This window comes from Aquarana catesbeiana, linkage group LG11 (genome assembly GCF_042186555.1).
Source record: "Aquarana catesbeiana isolate 2022-GZ linkage group LG11, ASM4218655v1, whole genome shotgun sequence".
In the NCBI taxonomy this organism is placed as follows: domain Eukaryota; kingdom Metazoa; phylum Chordata; class Amphibia; order Anura; family Ranidae; genus Aquarana; species Aquarana catesbeiana.
In genome coordinates, this window is record NC_133334.1 from 29752612 (window position 1) to 29768700 (window position 16089).

Below are 16089 nucleotides of genomic sequence, written 5' to 3' on the forward strand. Positions count from 1 at the left end.
ACCAGTGGGACACTGGCAGCAAAAATAAACAGATAGGCAAGCGGATGTTCACGGGGCGGATCATCACTGATCCGCCCCATGTGAAAGAGCCCATAAGTGTTTTAATCTTCTATGCTCTAAAATGTTTTGTTTTCCCACACTTTAAAAAAAAAAAAAAAAAACAGAACTATAGTGTGTGTGTATGTATATATAAGAGGACAGGCAAGAATCATTTATTGCATAAGATACAGCGGATGGAAAGTTTTACCACCCCCCCCCCCTTTTTACCACCCCCCCCCCCCCCTTTATGACCAGGCCATTTTTTGATAGGGCATTGCGTTACTTTAACCACTTCAATACCAGGCACTATACCTGCCACAATATCTGCTATAAAACATCTAAAAAAAAAAAAAAATCAAATTTCTTCATAAATTTTAGGTCAATGTGTATTCTGCTACATATTTTTGGTAAAAAAAAAAAAAACCCCCCAATAAGCGTATATTGATTGGTTTGCACAAAAGTCATAGCGTATACAAACTATGGATAGATGTTGTGCAAAATTTTTTAAAACATGTTTTTAATCGTAATGGTGGCGAGATTTGATTGCTGCGGACAACTGACACTTTTTGCGGACCAGTGACACCAATACAGTGATCAATGCACTGTCACTGTACTAATGACACTGGCAGGGAAGGGGTTAACATCAGGGGAAATCAAAGGGTTAAAAGTTCCCTGGGAGTACTTTCTAACTGTGTGGGGGAGGGTGGGGGAGGGTGGGAGTCAGATCTGTGTTCCGGGCTTAGCAGAAACACAAGATCGCCATCTTCCCCTCTCACAGAACGGTGATCTGCCTTGTTTACATAGGCAGATTGCCGTTCTTCTCTCGGTAAACAATCGTGGGGTGCCAGCGAACATGGAATTGTGGAATGACGACAAACTACGGTACTTAAAAATCTCCATAGGCGACGCTTTAAAAAAAAAAAAAAAATACAGGTTACCAGTTTAGAGTTACAGAGGAGGTCTAGTGCTAGAATTATTGCTTTCGCCCTAACCATCGCGGTAATGCCTCACATGTGTGGTTTGAACACGGTGTACGTTTGCGGGGCGCGACTTACGTATGCGTTCACTTCTGGGATGGGGTGCTTTCAATTTTTACAAATTTTCTTTTTACATTGTCCCTTTAAATTTTTTATGGATCACTTTTATTGCTGTCACAAGAAATGTAAACATCCCTTGTAATAGTCAGTGACAGGTACTCTTTATGGGGGGGGGGATCTGGGGGTCTAGAACAATGGTTCTCAACCCTGTCCTCAAGTATACCCACAACAGGCCATGTTTGCAGGTTTTCCTCTATCTTGCACAGGTGCTTTAAATCAGTTTGGCTGTTTTGAATACCGTCATTTTTTAAAATCTGGCGCCTTTAAGCCTTCAGTAATCTAGAAGTGACGTCATGACATTGCTTCCGGGTTACTAGATCCGATCGAAGCCGATTCCGGCTTTGTTTGGGTCTCTGGCCAGCTGACGGACGTGCCGGCTGGTCGCTCGGGCCCCCTGGTAGGACGTTCTCTCCCACTGCTTGATTGCATGAATGTATATTGCATGAACGCAGGGATTTCAATGTAGTGTGGGAAACCCACAGGACTGGCTGCATTTCCCGGATCACATGTGTAACCTTTGGCTCAAACTAGAAATCAAATTGTTCGGTTGGTAGGTGGTAACCTCCCTTTTTTTTTTTTTTTTTTTTTTTTTTTTTACTTTAAAAAAAAATAATCGATTTGCTTAAATTTTGAATTTGACCTCTCAACTGGATTCAAAATTTAAATCGATTTTTTCCTCAGCAGTAAGTCCCCGGAGTTGTTACAAATGACCCTCACAGGCTACCACGATTAGCAGCTCTGTGTGATCCAATAGCGTGGCACCGGTCAGCCACCCCCCCCCCCCCCCCCCCCCCCCCAACAGTCTTAGGGACAGTGGACAGGCCCCCTGTTGAAAAGGTTTGAGGACCTCCGCCCTACAGAATAAAATGGTGGGGGTTTGCAATTTTTTATGTCACTTGGTATTTGCGCAGTGGTTTTTCAAATGCAATTTTTATTTATTTATTTTTTCTTTTTTAAATATACTTTTTGGAATTTTGTAAAAGTAATCCAGTGGCTAATTAGCTACTAGGATTGCTTTTAGAAGAAAGCCGAAAAAAAAAAAAAAACCCTGTATCAGGATGAGGCCTGCATCCCAGTATAACCACCCGATGTCCAGCACCTTACTAGTACGTCGCTGGTCATCAAGTGAAGATATCAAAAAATATATAAAAATATATATATATATATATATATATATATATATATATATATATATATATATATATATATATATATATATATATATATATATATATATATATATATATATATAATTTCCAGGGTTGTTTGTCAACGTTTAACCGCTTGCCAACCAGCCGCCATCATATTGCAGTAGGATCCTGCAAACCGTCGTAGCTACATGTCGGCTCGCGGGATGGCAGGGGTGCCGATGCTCGTGGCCGACGGTCCGCGGATGACCACAAGCGATTGCGAGCACCAGAGACAGAACACGGAAGTGTGTGTAAACCCACAAATCCCTGTTCTGCTCTGAGAGGAGTGACAGATCGTGTGTTCCCATTAGCTAGGAACCACGATCCGTCACTTCCTCTAGTCAGTCCCCTCCCACTTCAGTTAGAATCACCTCCCAGGGAACACAGTTAACCCCTTGATCGCCCCCCTAGTGTTAACCCCCTTCACTGCCAGTGACATTTATACAGTAATCAGTGCATTTTTATAGCACTGACCGCTGTATAAATGCCAATGGCACCAAAAAATGTGTCAAAATTGTCTGCCATAATGTCGCAGTCAATGAGGGGAGGAGGGAGAAAAAAAAAAAAAAAAAAAGCCCTCTAGGTCGGACTTTGGAACAATATATTGTCTTAAAAAATTAATTTTAAAAAATACGTAGACATAAGGAAAAAAAAAAAAAAAAAAAGTATTGTTCATTGACGGCCACGCAATGGCCAAAAGAGCCAGACGTTACATATACCCAAAGAAAGGGGATGTTTCAACAGTATGACATCAAAACATGATTGAGCCCCTGTGCATCAACGCGTTTCACTGTATCAGCTTCCTCAGGACACACATTGGGCTGTATAGAAACAGGTCTCACTGATCCAGACATACGCCAACGTCTACACAGGACTTTCCCTGGATGGGCGCCACAATACCAAAATAGGCCACGACCAGGATTTCAAACTTGAAATATATATCACAAAGAGTGGTTCAGCCTCCAGGGGCAACTGAGAGCTTGTATGGTACACTTGTCATCAGACATAAGTGAAACTTTCCCTGGATGGGCGCCACAATACCAAAATAGCCACGACCAGGATTTCAAACTTGAAATATATATCACAAAGAGTGGTTCAGCCTCCAGGGGCAACTGAGAGCTTGTATGGTACACTTGTCATCAGACATAAGTGAAGTATTAGCTGTACTGAAGTCAGTAGTCATATTCACATTGGATAGTGATTACAGACCATTCAAATCTTTACAGTTGCATGAAGATTATCCATTTCACAGCTATAACCACATAAATCCACTGGGGGGGGTTGGGGGGGCAAACACCGGTAAATCTTGTGGCCCCCATCCATGGAAAGTCCTGTGTAGATGTTAGTGTACGTCTGGATCAGCAAGACCTGTTTCCAAGCCCCCCCCTTCGTCCTGAGGAAGCGATCCAGCGAAACGCGTTGACACACAGGGGCTCACGCATGTTTTGATGCCATACTGTTGAAACATCATTCTTTGGGTATATGTGACGTCCGTCTTTTCTGGCCGTTGCGTGGCCATCAATGGACTATACCTTTTTATATTGCTTATGTCTACGAATTTATGTAGGAAAAAAAAAAAAAACGTATTTAAGACAATATATTGTTGCTCCAATCTGCTTCCAAAGTCCAACCAGAGGGTTTCTTTTTCTTCCTGATGCACCTCTGCATAGAAACCAATCAGCTTCCAGGTTTTATTGTTAAATCTTAAAAAGGTGGTTGTAAACCCTCAAGGTTTTTCACCTTCATGCACTCTATGTGCAGAAACCCCCTTTTTCCTTACCAGAACAAGATCTTTCCAGCGACGGCGATGAGCACAGCAGCTCCAGCCGCCTTCTCGGGTTCTCATTGGATAGATAGCAGTGCAGCCATTGGTGCCCGCTGTTAACTCCAATGACGTGGGATACAGGGGGGTGGGGCCAAGTCCTACTGTCTGTGTCAATGAACACAGCAGCAGGGCTTAGGAGCGCGCCTGTACAAGTGCCCCCATAGAAAGCGGTTCTCCAAATGGGGCACTCGAGAAAAGGAGGAGGAGCCAGGAACGCCGGCTTGGGGACCCCAGAGGAGGAGGAGGAGGGGGGGGGGGGGGGAGGAGGAGGAGAGGAGAGGGGGGGGGGGGGAGGGAGGAGGAGGAGGGGGGAGGAGGGGGGGGGGGGGGAGGAGGAGGAGGAGGAGGAGGAGGAGGAGGAGGAGGAGGGGGGGGAGGAGGAGGAGGAGGGGGGGGGGGAGGGAGGAGGGGGGGGGGGAGGAGGGAGGGGGGGGAGGAGGAGGGGGGGGGGAGGGGGGGGGGGAGGAGGGGGGGGGAGGGGGGGGGATGATACCACATGGAGAGAGGGGGGGAGGAGGGGCAGAGAGGGGGGGGAGAGAGGGGGGGAGAGAGGGGGGGGAGAGGGGGGGGGAGAGGGGGGGGAGAGGGGGGGGAGAGGGGGGGGAGAGGGGGGGAGAGGGGGGGAGAGGGGGGGGAGAGAGGGGGGAGAGAGGGGGGAGAGAGGGGGGGGGTGATACCACATGGAGAGAGGGGGGGGTGATACCACATGGAGAGGGGGGGGGTGATACCACATGGAGAGGGGGGGGGGGTGATACCACATGGAGAGGGGGGGGGGTGATACCACATGGAGAGGGGGGGGGGGTGATACCACATGGAGAGGGGGGGGGTGATACCACATGGAGAGGGGGGGGGGGTGATACCACATGGAGAGGGGGGGGGGTGATACCACATGGAGAGGGGGGGGGGGTGATACCACATGGAGAGGGGGGGGGTGATACCACATGGAGAGGGGGGGGTGATACCACATGGAGAGGGGGGGGTGATACCACATGGAGAGGGGGGGGAGAGGGGGGGAGAGGGGGGGGTGATACCACATGGAGAGGGGGTGATACCACATGGAGAGGGGGGGGGTGATACCACATGGAGAGGGGGGGGGGGGAGAGGGGGGGGGGGGAGAGGGGGGGGGGGAGAGGGGGCGGGGGGAGAGGGGGCGGGTGATACCACATGGAGAGGGGGGGTGGGTGATACCACATGGAGAGGGGGAGGGGGGTGGGTGATACCACATGGAGGGGGGGAGGGGGGTGGGTGATACCACATGGAGGGGGGGAGGGGGGTGGGTGATACCACATGGAGAGGGGGGTGGGTGATACCACATGGAGAGGGGGGTGGGTGAGGGGTGATACCACATGGAGGGGGGGGGTGGGTGATACCACATGGAGAGGGGGGGGGTGGGTGATACCACATGGAGAGGGGGGGGTGGGTGATACCACATGGAGAGGGGGGGTGGGTGATACCACATGGAGAGGGGGGGTGGGTGATACCACATGGAGAGGGGGGGTGGGTGATACCACATGGAGAGGGGGGTGGGTGATACCACATGGAGAGGGGGGTGGGTGATACCACATGGAGAGGGGGGTGGGTGATACCACATGGAGAGGGGGAGGGGAGGGGTGATACCACATGGAGAGGGGGGGGGGTGATACCACATGGAGAGGGGGGGGGGTGATACCACATGGAGAGGGGGAGGGGGAGGGGTGATACCACATGGAGGGGGGGGGTGGGTGATACCACATGGAGGGGGGGGGTGGGTGATACCACATGGAGGGGGGGGGTGGGTGATACCACATGGAGGGGGGGGTGGGTGATACCACATGGAGGGGGGGGTGGGTGATACCACATGGAGGGGGGGGGGGGGTGATACCACATGGAGAGGGGGAGGGGGGGGTGATACCACATGGAGAGGGGGAGGGGGGGGTGATACCACATGGAGAGGGGGAGGGGGGGGTGATACCACATGGAGAGGGGGAGGGGGGGGTGATACCACATGGAGAGGGGGAGGGGGGGGGTGATACCACATGGAGAGGGGGAGGGGGGGGGTGATACCACATGGAGAGGGGGAGGGGGGGGGTGATACCACATGGAGAGGGGGAGGGGGGGGGTGATACCACATGGAGAGGGGGAGGGGGAGGGGTGATACCACATGGAGAGGGGGGGGGTGATACCACATGGAGAGGGGGGGGGGGTGATACCACATGGAGAGGGGGGGGGGTGATACCACATGGAGAGGGGGGGGGGTGATACCACATGGAGAGGGGGGGGGGTGATACCACATGGAGAGGGGGGGGGGTGATACCACATGGAGAGGGGGGGGGGTGATACCACATGGAGAGGGGGGGGGTGATACCACATGGAGAGGGGGGGGGTGATACCACATGGAGAGGGGGGGGGGTGATACCACATGGAGAGGGGGGGGGGGTGATACCACATGGAGAGGGGGGGGGGTGATACCACATGGAGAGGGGGGGGGGTGATACCACATGGAGAGGGGGGGGGGGTGATACCACATGGAGAGGGGGGGGGGGGGTGATACCACATGGAGAGGGGGGGGGGTGATACCACATGGAGAGGGGGGGGGGGTGATACCACATGGAGAGGGGGGGGGGGGGGGGTGATACCACATGGAGAGGGGGGGGGGTGATACCACATGGAGAGGGGGGGGGGGTGATACCACATGGAGAGGGGGGGGGGTGATACCACATGGAGAGGGGGGGGGGTGATACCACATGGAGAGGGGGGGGGGTGATACCACATGGAGAGGGGGGGGGGTGATACCACATGGAGAGGGGGGGGGGGGTGATACCACATGGAGAGGGGGGGGGTGATACCACATGGAGAGGGGGGGGGGGTGATACCACATGGAGAGGGGGGGGGGGTGATACCACATGGAGGGGGGGGGGGGTGATACCACATGGAGGGGGGGGGGGTGATACCACATGGAGAGGGGGGGGGGTGATACCACATGGAGAGGGGGGGGGGTGATACCACATGGAGAGGGGGGGGGGGTGATACCACATGGAGAGGGGGGGGGGGTGATACCACATGGAGAGGGGGGGGGTGATACCACATGGAGAGGGGGGGGGGTGATACCACATGGAGAGGGGGGGGGGGAGAGGGGGGGGGGAGGGGGGGGGGGAGAGGGGGGGTGATACCACATGGAGAGGGGGAGGGGTGATACCACATGGAGAGGGGGAGGGGTGATACCACATGGAGAGGGGGAGGGGTGATACCACATGGAGAGGGGGAGGGGTGATACCACATGGAGAGGGGGAGGGGTGATACCACATGGGGGGAGGGGGGGGTGATACCACATGGGGGGAGGGGGGGGTGATACCACATGGGGGGAGGGGGGGGTGATACCACATGGGGGGAGGGGGGGGTGATACCACATGGGGGGAGGGGGGGGTGATACCACATGGAGAGGGGGAGGGGGGGGTGATACCACATGGAGAGGGGGAGGGGGGGGTGATACCACATGGAGAGGGGGAGGGGGGGGTGATACCACATGGAGAGGGGGAGGGGGGGTGATACCACATGGAGAGGGGGAGGGGGGGGTGATACCACATGGAGAGGGGGAGGGGGGGGTGATACCACATGGAGAGGGGGAGGGGGGGGGTGATACCACATGGAGAGGGGGGGGGGGGGTGATACCACATGGAGAGGGGGGGGGGTGATACCACATGGAGAGGGGGGGGGGGGTGATACCACATGGAGAGGGGGGGGGGGGTGATACCACATGGAGAGGGGGGGGGGGGTGATACCACATGGAGAGGGGGGGGGGGTGATACCACATGGAGAGGGGGGGGGGGTGATACCACATGGAGAGGGGGGGGGGGTGATACCACATGGAGAGGGGGGGGGGGGGTGATACCACATGGAGAGGGGGGGGGGGTGATACCACATGGAGAGGGGGGGGGGTGTGATACCACATGGGGGGGGGGGGTGATACCACATGGAGAGGGGGGGGGGGGTGATACCACATGGAGAGGGGGGGGGGGGGTGATACCACATGGAGAGGGGGGGGGGGGGTGATACCACATGGAGAGGGGGGGGGGGGGTGATACCACATGGAGAGGGGGGGGGGTGATACCACATGGAGAGGGGGGGGGGGGTGATACCACATGGAGAGGGGGGGGGGTGATACCACATGGGGAGGGGGGGAGAGAGAGGGGGGGAGAGAGAGGGGGGGAGAGAGAGGGGGGGAGAGAGAGGGGGGGAGAGAGAGGGGGGGAGAGAGAGGGGGGGAGAGAGAGGGGGAGAGAGAGAGGGGGAGAGAGGGGGAGGGGGGGAGAGAGGGGGAGGGGGGGAGAGAGGGGGAGGGGGGGAGAGAGGGGGAGGGGGGGAGAGAGGGGGAGGGGGGGAGAGGGGGAGAGAGAGGGGGAGAGAGAGGGGGGGGGAGAGAGAGGGGGGGGGAGAGAGAGGGGGGGGGAGAGAGAGGGGGGGGGAGAGAGAGGGGGGGGGAGAGAGAGGGGGGGGGAGAGAGGGGGGGGGAGAGAGGGGGGGGGAGAGAGGGGGGGGGAGAGAGGGGGGGGAGAGAGAGAGGGGGGGGAGAGAGGGGGGGGTGATACCACATGGAGAGGGGGGGGTGATACCACATGGAGAGGGGGGGGGGGGGTGATACCACATGGAGAGGGGGGGGGGGGTGATACCACATGGAGAGGGGGGGGGTGATACCACATGGAGAGGGGGGGGGTGATACCACATGGAGAGGGGGGGGGGTGATACCACATGGAGAGGGGGGGGGGTGATACCACATGGAGAGGGGGGGGGTGATACCACATGGAGAGGGGGGGGGTGATACCACATGGAGAGGGGGGGGGTGATACCACATGGAGAGGGGGGGGTGATACCACATGGAGAGGGGGGGGTGATACCACATGGAGAGGGGGGGGGTGATACCACATGGAGAGGGGGGGGGTGATACCACATGGAGAGGGGGGGGGTGATACCACATGGAGAGGAGAGGGGGGGGTGATACCACATGGAGAGGAGAGGGGGGGGTGGTGATACCACATGGAGAGGAGAGGGGGGGGTGGTGATACCACATGGAGAGGGGGGGGGGGGTGATACCACATGGAGAGGGGGGGGGGTGATACCACATGGAGAGGGGGGGGGGTGATACCACATGGAGAGGGGGGGGGGGTGATACCACATGGAGAGGGGGGGGGGGGTGATACCACATGGAGAGGGGGGGGGGGGTGATACCACATGGAGAGGGGGGGGGGTGATACCACATGGAGAGGGGGGGGGTGATACCACATGGAGAGGGGGGGGGTGATACCACATGGAGAGGGGGGGGGTGATACCACATGGAGAGGGGGGGGGGTGATACCACATGGAGAGGGGGGGGGGTGATACCACATGGAGAGAGGGGGGGGTGATACCACATGGAGAGGGGGGGGGGTGATACCACATGGAGAGGGGGGGGGGTGATACCACATGGAGAGGGGGGGGGGTGATACCACATGGAGAGGAGAGGGGGGGGTGATACCACATGGAGAGGAGAGGGGGGGGTGATACCACATGGAGAGGAGAGGGGGGGGTGATACCACATGGAGAGGAGAGGGGGGGGTGATACCACATGGAGAGGAGAGGGGGGGGTGATACCACATGGAGAGGAGAGGGGGGGGTGATACCACATGGAGAGGAGAGGGGGGGGTGATACCACATGGAGAGGAGAGGGGGGGGTGATACCACATGGAGAGGGGGGGGGTGATACCACATGGAGAGGGGGGGGGGGGTGATACCACATGGAGAGGGGGGGGGGGGTGATACCACATGGAGAGGGGGGGGGGGGGTGATACCACATGGAGGGGGGGGGGGGTGATACCACATGGAGAGGGGGGGGGGTGATACCACATGGAGAGGGGGGGGGGGGTGATACCACATGGAGGGGGGGGGGGGGGTGATACCACATGGAGAGGGGGGGGGTGATACCACATGGAGAGGGGGGGGTGATACCACATGGAGAGGGGGGGGGTGATACCACATGGAGAGGGGGGGGGGGGTGATACCACATGGAGAGGGGGGGGGTGATACCACATGGAGAGGGGGGGGGGTGATACCACATGGAGAGGGGGGGGGTGATACCACATGGAGAGGAGAGGGGGGGGTGATACCACATGGAGAGGAGGGGGGGGACATCCCCGGTGCTGTGGCCTGTGTCCCCGGCTCCCCTGTACACGCTCCGGGCCCAGGCGGGGATAAGGATGAGAAGAGGGGTGACAACACTCCATACATCCGGGGACAGGCCCCGCTCTCACACACACCGGCCTACACATGGCCCGGTCGGAGCCCCTCACACCCGTCCGGCGCTCTCCCCTCCCCCACCCCGGACACTCACCCGCCGCCTCAGTCCTCCACACACCGCTCCGACTCCACAGACTCTTCCCGCAGCGCTCCGCCTCCTCCCATTGGCTGGCCACGGGGTGACGCAGGTGGGCGCTGATTGGCGGAGAGGACGTCACTCTGCCGGACACAGCTGTTCCCTGTCACTGGAGGAGTCACGTGGGGGGATAGAGAGTCCGGTGCTCTGCAGTGTGAGCGTGACAACCAATCAGTGACCCCGACCGACCATCAGTGACAACCAATCAGTGACCCCGACGACCATCAGTGAGTGACAACCAATCAGTGACCCCGACCAATCATCAGTGACCCCCCAATCAGTGACCCCGATCACCAGTGACACCCAATCAGTGACCCCGACCGATCATCAGTGACCCCCCAATCAGTGACTCCGACCAATGTCATGACACCCAATCAGTGACCCCGACCGATCATCAGTGACCCCCAATCAGTGACCCCGACCGATCATCAGTGACCCCCAATCAGTGACCCCGACCGATCATCAGTGACCCCCAATCAGTGACCCCGACCGATCATCAGTGACCCCAACAGATCATCAGTGACCCCGACCGATCACCAGTGACCCCCAATCAGTGACCCCGACCGATCACCAGTGACCCCAACAGGTCATCAGTGACCCCGACCGATCACCAGTGACCCCCAATCAGTGACCCCGACCGATCACCAGTGACCCCCAATCAGTGACCCCGACCGATCACCAGTGACCCCCAATCAGTGACCCCGACCGATCACCAGTGACCCCCAATCAGTGACCCCGACCGATCACCAGTGACCCCAACAGATCATCAGTGACCCCGACCGATCACCAGTGACCCCCAATCAGTGACCCCGACCGATCACCAGTGACCCCCAATCAGTGACCCCGACCGATCACCAGTGACCCCCAATCAGTGACCCCGACCGATCATCATTAGTGACACCCAATCAGCGACCCCAACAGATCATCAGTGACCCCGACCGATAATCAGTGACCCCCAATCAGTGACCCCGACCGATCACAGCACTGACTGTCCCAGCACTTCATTGTATAACACCCCTCCAGTCATCTACACTGATATCATCTGTACCGAGCTCTCCAGACTCATCACTATGAGGGTCACATTGGATATTGTACATTTATTTGCGGGTAAAAAAAAACCCTCATAATGAGCACAGCACAGGGATGGGGGGAGCCCCTCATAATGAGCACAGCACAGGGATGGGGGAGCCCCTCATAATGAGCACAGCACAGGGATGGGGGAGCCCCTCATAATGAGCACAGCACAGGGATGGTGGGAGCCCCTCATAATGAGCACAGCACAGGGATGGGGGAGCCCCTCATAATGAGCACAGCACAGGGATGGGGGGAGCCCCTCATAATGAGCACAGCACAGGGATGGGGGGAGCCCCTCATAATGAGCACAGCACAGGGATGGTGGGAGCCCCTCATAATGAGCACAGCACAGGGATGGGGGAGCCCCTCATAATGAGCACAGCACAGGGATGGGGGGAGCCCCTCATAATGAGCACAGCACAGGGATGGGGGAGCCCCTCATAATGAGCACAGCACAGGGATGGGGGGAGCCCCTCATAATGAGCACAGCACAGGGATGGTGGGAGCCCCTCATAATGAGCACAGCACAGGGATGGGGGGAGCCCCTCATAATGAGCACAGCACAGGGATGGGGGGAGCCCCTCATGAGCACAGCAGGGGTACAGCCCCCGGGGGGAACTTCCCCCCGGGGCTGTACCCCCGCTGTGCTCATTATGAGGGACGTTTATATATAAATGATATGTATTGTTCCATAATCATTTTTTTTTTTTTTGCACAGTCATGTCAGACTTATTTATTCACAATCTATGTATTGATTGCGCCGGTGACACAAAGTACAAAAATGCTTTTATTAACGTCTCTGACTTACCAAAGTCACTCAGGTGTTCTGTCAGATTTAGCAACCCGTCTGTGTTAACCAGAAGTGACATTTCGTCACCGCCATCTTGATACACTCGTCCTCAGCAAGCGGACTTCAGTGGGTTTAAAAAGATGTCCGCTTGCCGACTTCTAACTGTAGCCTTACTGCGGATGAGAGTACCAAGATGGCGGCGACGGAACGTCACTTCCGTGTGGTCTCTCCTCTCCCGAAAGTGACATCTCGCTGGCCGACACGGACAGACTCCGGCATAAGACAGTAACTTTGGGTCCGTCTCAGCCAGCATTCGCGACCCCCTGGCGAATCGGCAATCGACCCCCAGGTTGAGAACCGCTGCCTTAAAGAGACCTTGTCAGCAGTGCTGCCAACTGCTAGTATTTTTACTGGCACTTTTCTTCTGCCAGTAAATGACAGTGACAGGACAGGAAAAGGTTGCCAGTAAAAAAAAAATATGGCTGAGACCCTCGGCATGCGCAGTTCCGGTCCAGAGCCAGGACCATCCAAATGCCTGCTACTACAGTGTGCTCAGCAGGGGCAGCCCGTCCATTAAGGCCAAATTGGTGACTCGATCCACGGCCACCCCCTATTCATGCGTCCGGCCCCTTTCAGGACGCAGGGCGCCTGAATTACAGTGACGGGGGTGTTTTTTTTAAGCACCTGATTAGAGCCATAAGCTCTAATAGACTTCAAAATAGGGTGAGCTCCGGACGCAGAGCATTGCGCTTGGAGCCCACCCAGGTGTGTTCGAAAAAGCAAATGAATATCCGCTGACACCCGCTATCCCATAGGGATGCATGTATGTCTGTATTTCATCCGAAAACAGATGGATGAAATACGGACATACTGTCCGCACGTGTGAAAGGGGCTTAAGTGGTTAAACTTTCCTCATTTACACACAAAGTCTATTCCTTTGACAAATTGTTACAATGTTTATACTTAAGTTCAACTGATAAAGAATGTTGTGATTCTTGGCAGACTGCCCAGTTTTTCTCTTCCTTTCTTTTGACAGCTGTGGCTTCAGAAGAGCAGAGAGAATTCTTTGCATAGCAAGAATCCTGAAACACTTTTGTCAAGATCGCAACTGGGAAAAACAAATTGCAATAACGATTCCTGACGATTAATCGCGCAGCTCTAATATTCGCTTTTCTAACACTAAATTGCCTCTCTGCCAATCAGGAAGCGCGGGTCTGATACCCGTTTCCCGATTGGCTGAAAGGTCAGGCGATCCTATTGGATGCCTAGGAGGAGGGGGATGCACGGCGGAAGTCGCTGTGATCCACACCGCAGGAGGAGGTAAGAAAGTCACTGGACATGCTGCCTGGTCGCTACCTAGGTGGGGTAAGTGCGGGGCTTTGATGCCCGGCTGTCCTCCCAGGGGGGTGGGGGGTTGCCGCCGCCGACCGACAGAAGGGGGGGGCTGTTTTCCGCCACCCCCAAAAGAAAAAAAAACACCAGCCGGCACTGGTGTTAGGGCGGTGCCTGAGAATGTCGTGTGATGTCATAGTGCAAGGGAGTCGAGCAAAGTGGCCGGAGCCTCATGGGCGGGTCTGTAGGACGGGAGCAAGGCAAGGAGCCCGGACTGTCAGTGCTGTTTGGACTGGAGTGGACTGAAGAGACCACCTGGCGTGGAAGGAGGGGGACGTGTCACGTCGGGGACCTGTGCTGCTGCACACTGCCGTCATTGTCACTGTGAGAGTCAATTTCATGTCTGTGTGCCGCCCATTCTAATTTCTTGCCCTCCTCCTTAGAGTCCTGTCTCTAAGTTACTTACTTACTATAGCAAAAATAAAATAAGAAATATGTTTTTCGCAGTAATATCTACAGTAGTGCTCAGCATAAATGAGTACACCCCTTTTGAAATGTAAGATTTTAATCAATATGTCAATGAACACGAGAACAATTTCCAACATTTTGAAAAAACTATGTTTTATAGAACATTTGTTTTGCTCATTACATGAAAGTTATTAAAATAGATTACAAATTCTTCATTTTTACTCAAATTAGTTGATGCAGAAATGAATACGCCCCACAACAAAAACGACTCCTTCTAGTATTTTGTATGACCTCCATGATTTGTAAGGACTGCACCAAGTCTTCTAGGCATGGAATGAAGTTGGCGACATATTGTTATCTGTTTCCATTCTTCAAGAACGAACTCTTTTAGAGCCTGGATGCTGGATGGAGAGTGATACCCAACTTGTCTCTTCAGAATTCCCCATAGGTGTTCCCCGACTGGGTTTGGATCAAGAGACATACTTGGCCACTGAATCTCTTTCACCCGGTTCTTCTTCAGAAATGCAACAGTGGCCTTAGATGTGTGTTTTGGATGATTGTCATATAGGAAAAGTGCAAGACGACCAATGGCACAGAGTGATGGTAGCATCTTCTCTTTCAGTATAGAGCAGTACATCTGTGAGTTCATGATACTATCAATGAAATGTAGCTTCCCGACACCAGCAGCACTCATGCAGCCCCACAGAAGGACACGGCCACCACCATGTCTCACTGTAGGCACCATGAATTTTTCTTTGTACTCCTCACCTTTGCGAGGCCATACAGTTTTGAAGCCATCAGTTCCAAAAACATTTATCTTGGTCTCATCACTCCAGAGTACAGAGTCCCAGTAGTCTTCTTCTTTTGGACCCTGGCAAATTCTAGGTGGGCTTTTTTTGTGCATGGGCTTTTAGAAGAGGCTTCCTTCGTGGAGGACACCCATGCATGCCGTTCCTCTGCAGTGTACACCGTATTGTGTCTCGGGAAACAATCGCCCCAGTTTGGCTTTCTACTTCTTTAGCTAACTGCAGTGAACTTGCATGGTGATTTTCTTCAACCCTTCTCATCAGAAGACGCTCCTGTCGAGGTGATAAGTTCCGTGGACGGCCCTGACGTCTCTGTGAGATGGTTGCAGTTCCATCTTTGTTACATTTTCTATCACTTTTGCTCCAGTATTCTGACTGATAAGTAAAGCTTTGCTGATCTTCTTGTAGCCTTCACCTTTCTTGTGTAAAGAAATTATTTTCTTTCTCCGGCCTTGTGACAGTTCTCTTCCATTGTGGTGCCATTGCTGACCGCATGAAATGGGAGGGGGTTTCCTTTGTTAAGTAACGCCCCTTTTATAATCACCTGTCTGCTGGACAACCTGATTAATGAATAATTACACTCACCTGTAGATGAATTCTTGTTATTTAGGATTTTGTTGTCTAAAATTTAGCTTTGCTCTTAAGACTTTCATTGGGGTGTATTCATTTTTGCAACGTGGTCTGGAATTAATTTGTTAGGAAAAATACTTTTTTGTGTGTGAAAATTAACAAATCTTGGCTGCAATCAATGGCCCGCATTTGCAGGAGTATTTTGTAGTATAGTGTCCTATAGAAAATGGCGATTCTGAAAGGAAAGTAAAAAAGCTTTCTGACAAATCTGTTGTGTACTCATTTATGCTGAGCACTGTACCTTAAAGTGGTTGTAAAGTCAGAAGGTTTTTTTTTTATCTTAAAGTGGTGTTCCGGCTGAAATTATACTTTTTAAATAAAAGTACCCCTATATTACACAAGCTTAATGCATTCTAGTAAAGTTAGTCTGTAAACTAAGGTCTGTTTTGTTAGTTTATAGCAGTAGTTTGTTATTTTATAAACTTACAGCTGTCCGTGGCCATCTGAAGTGTGGGC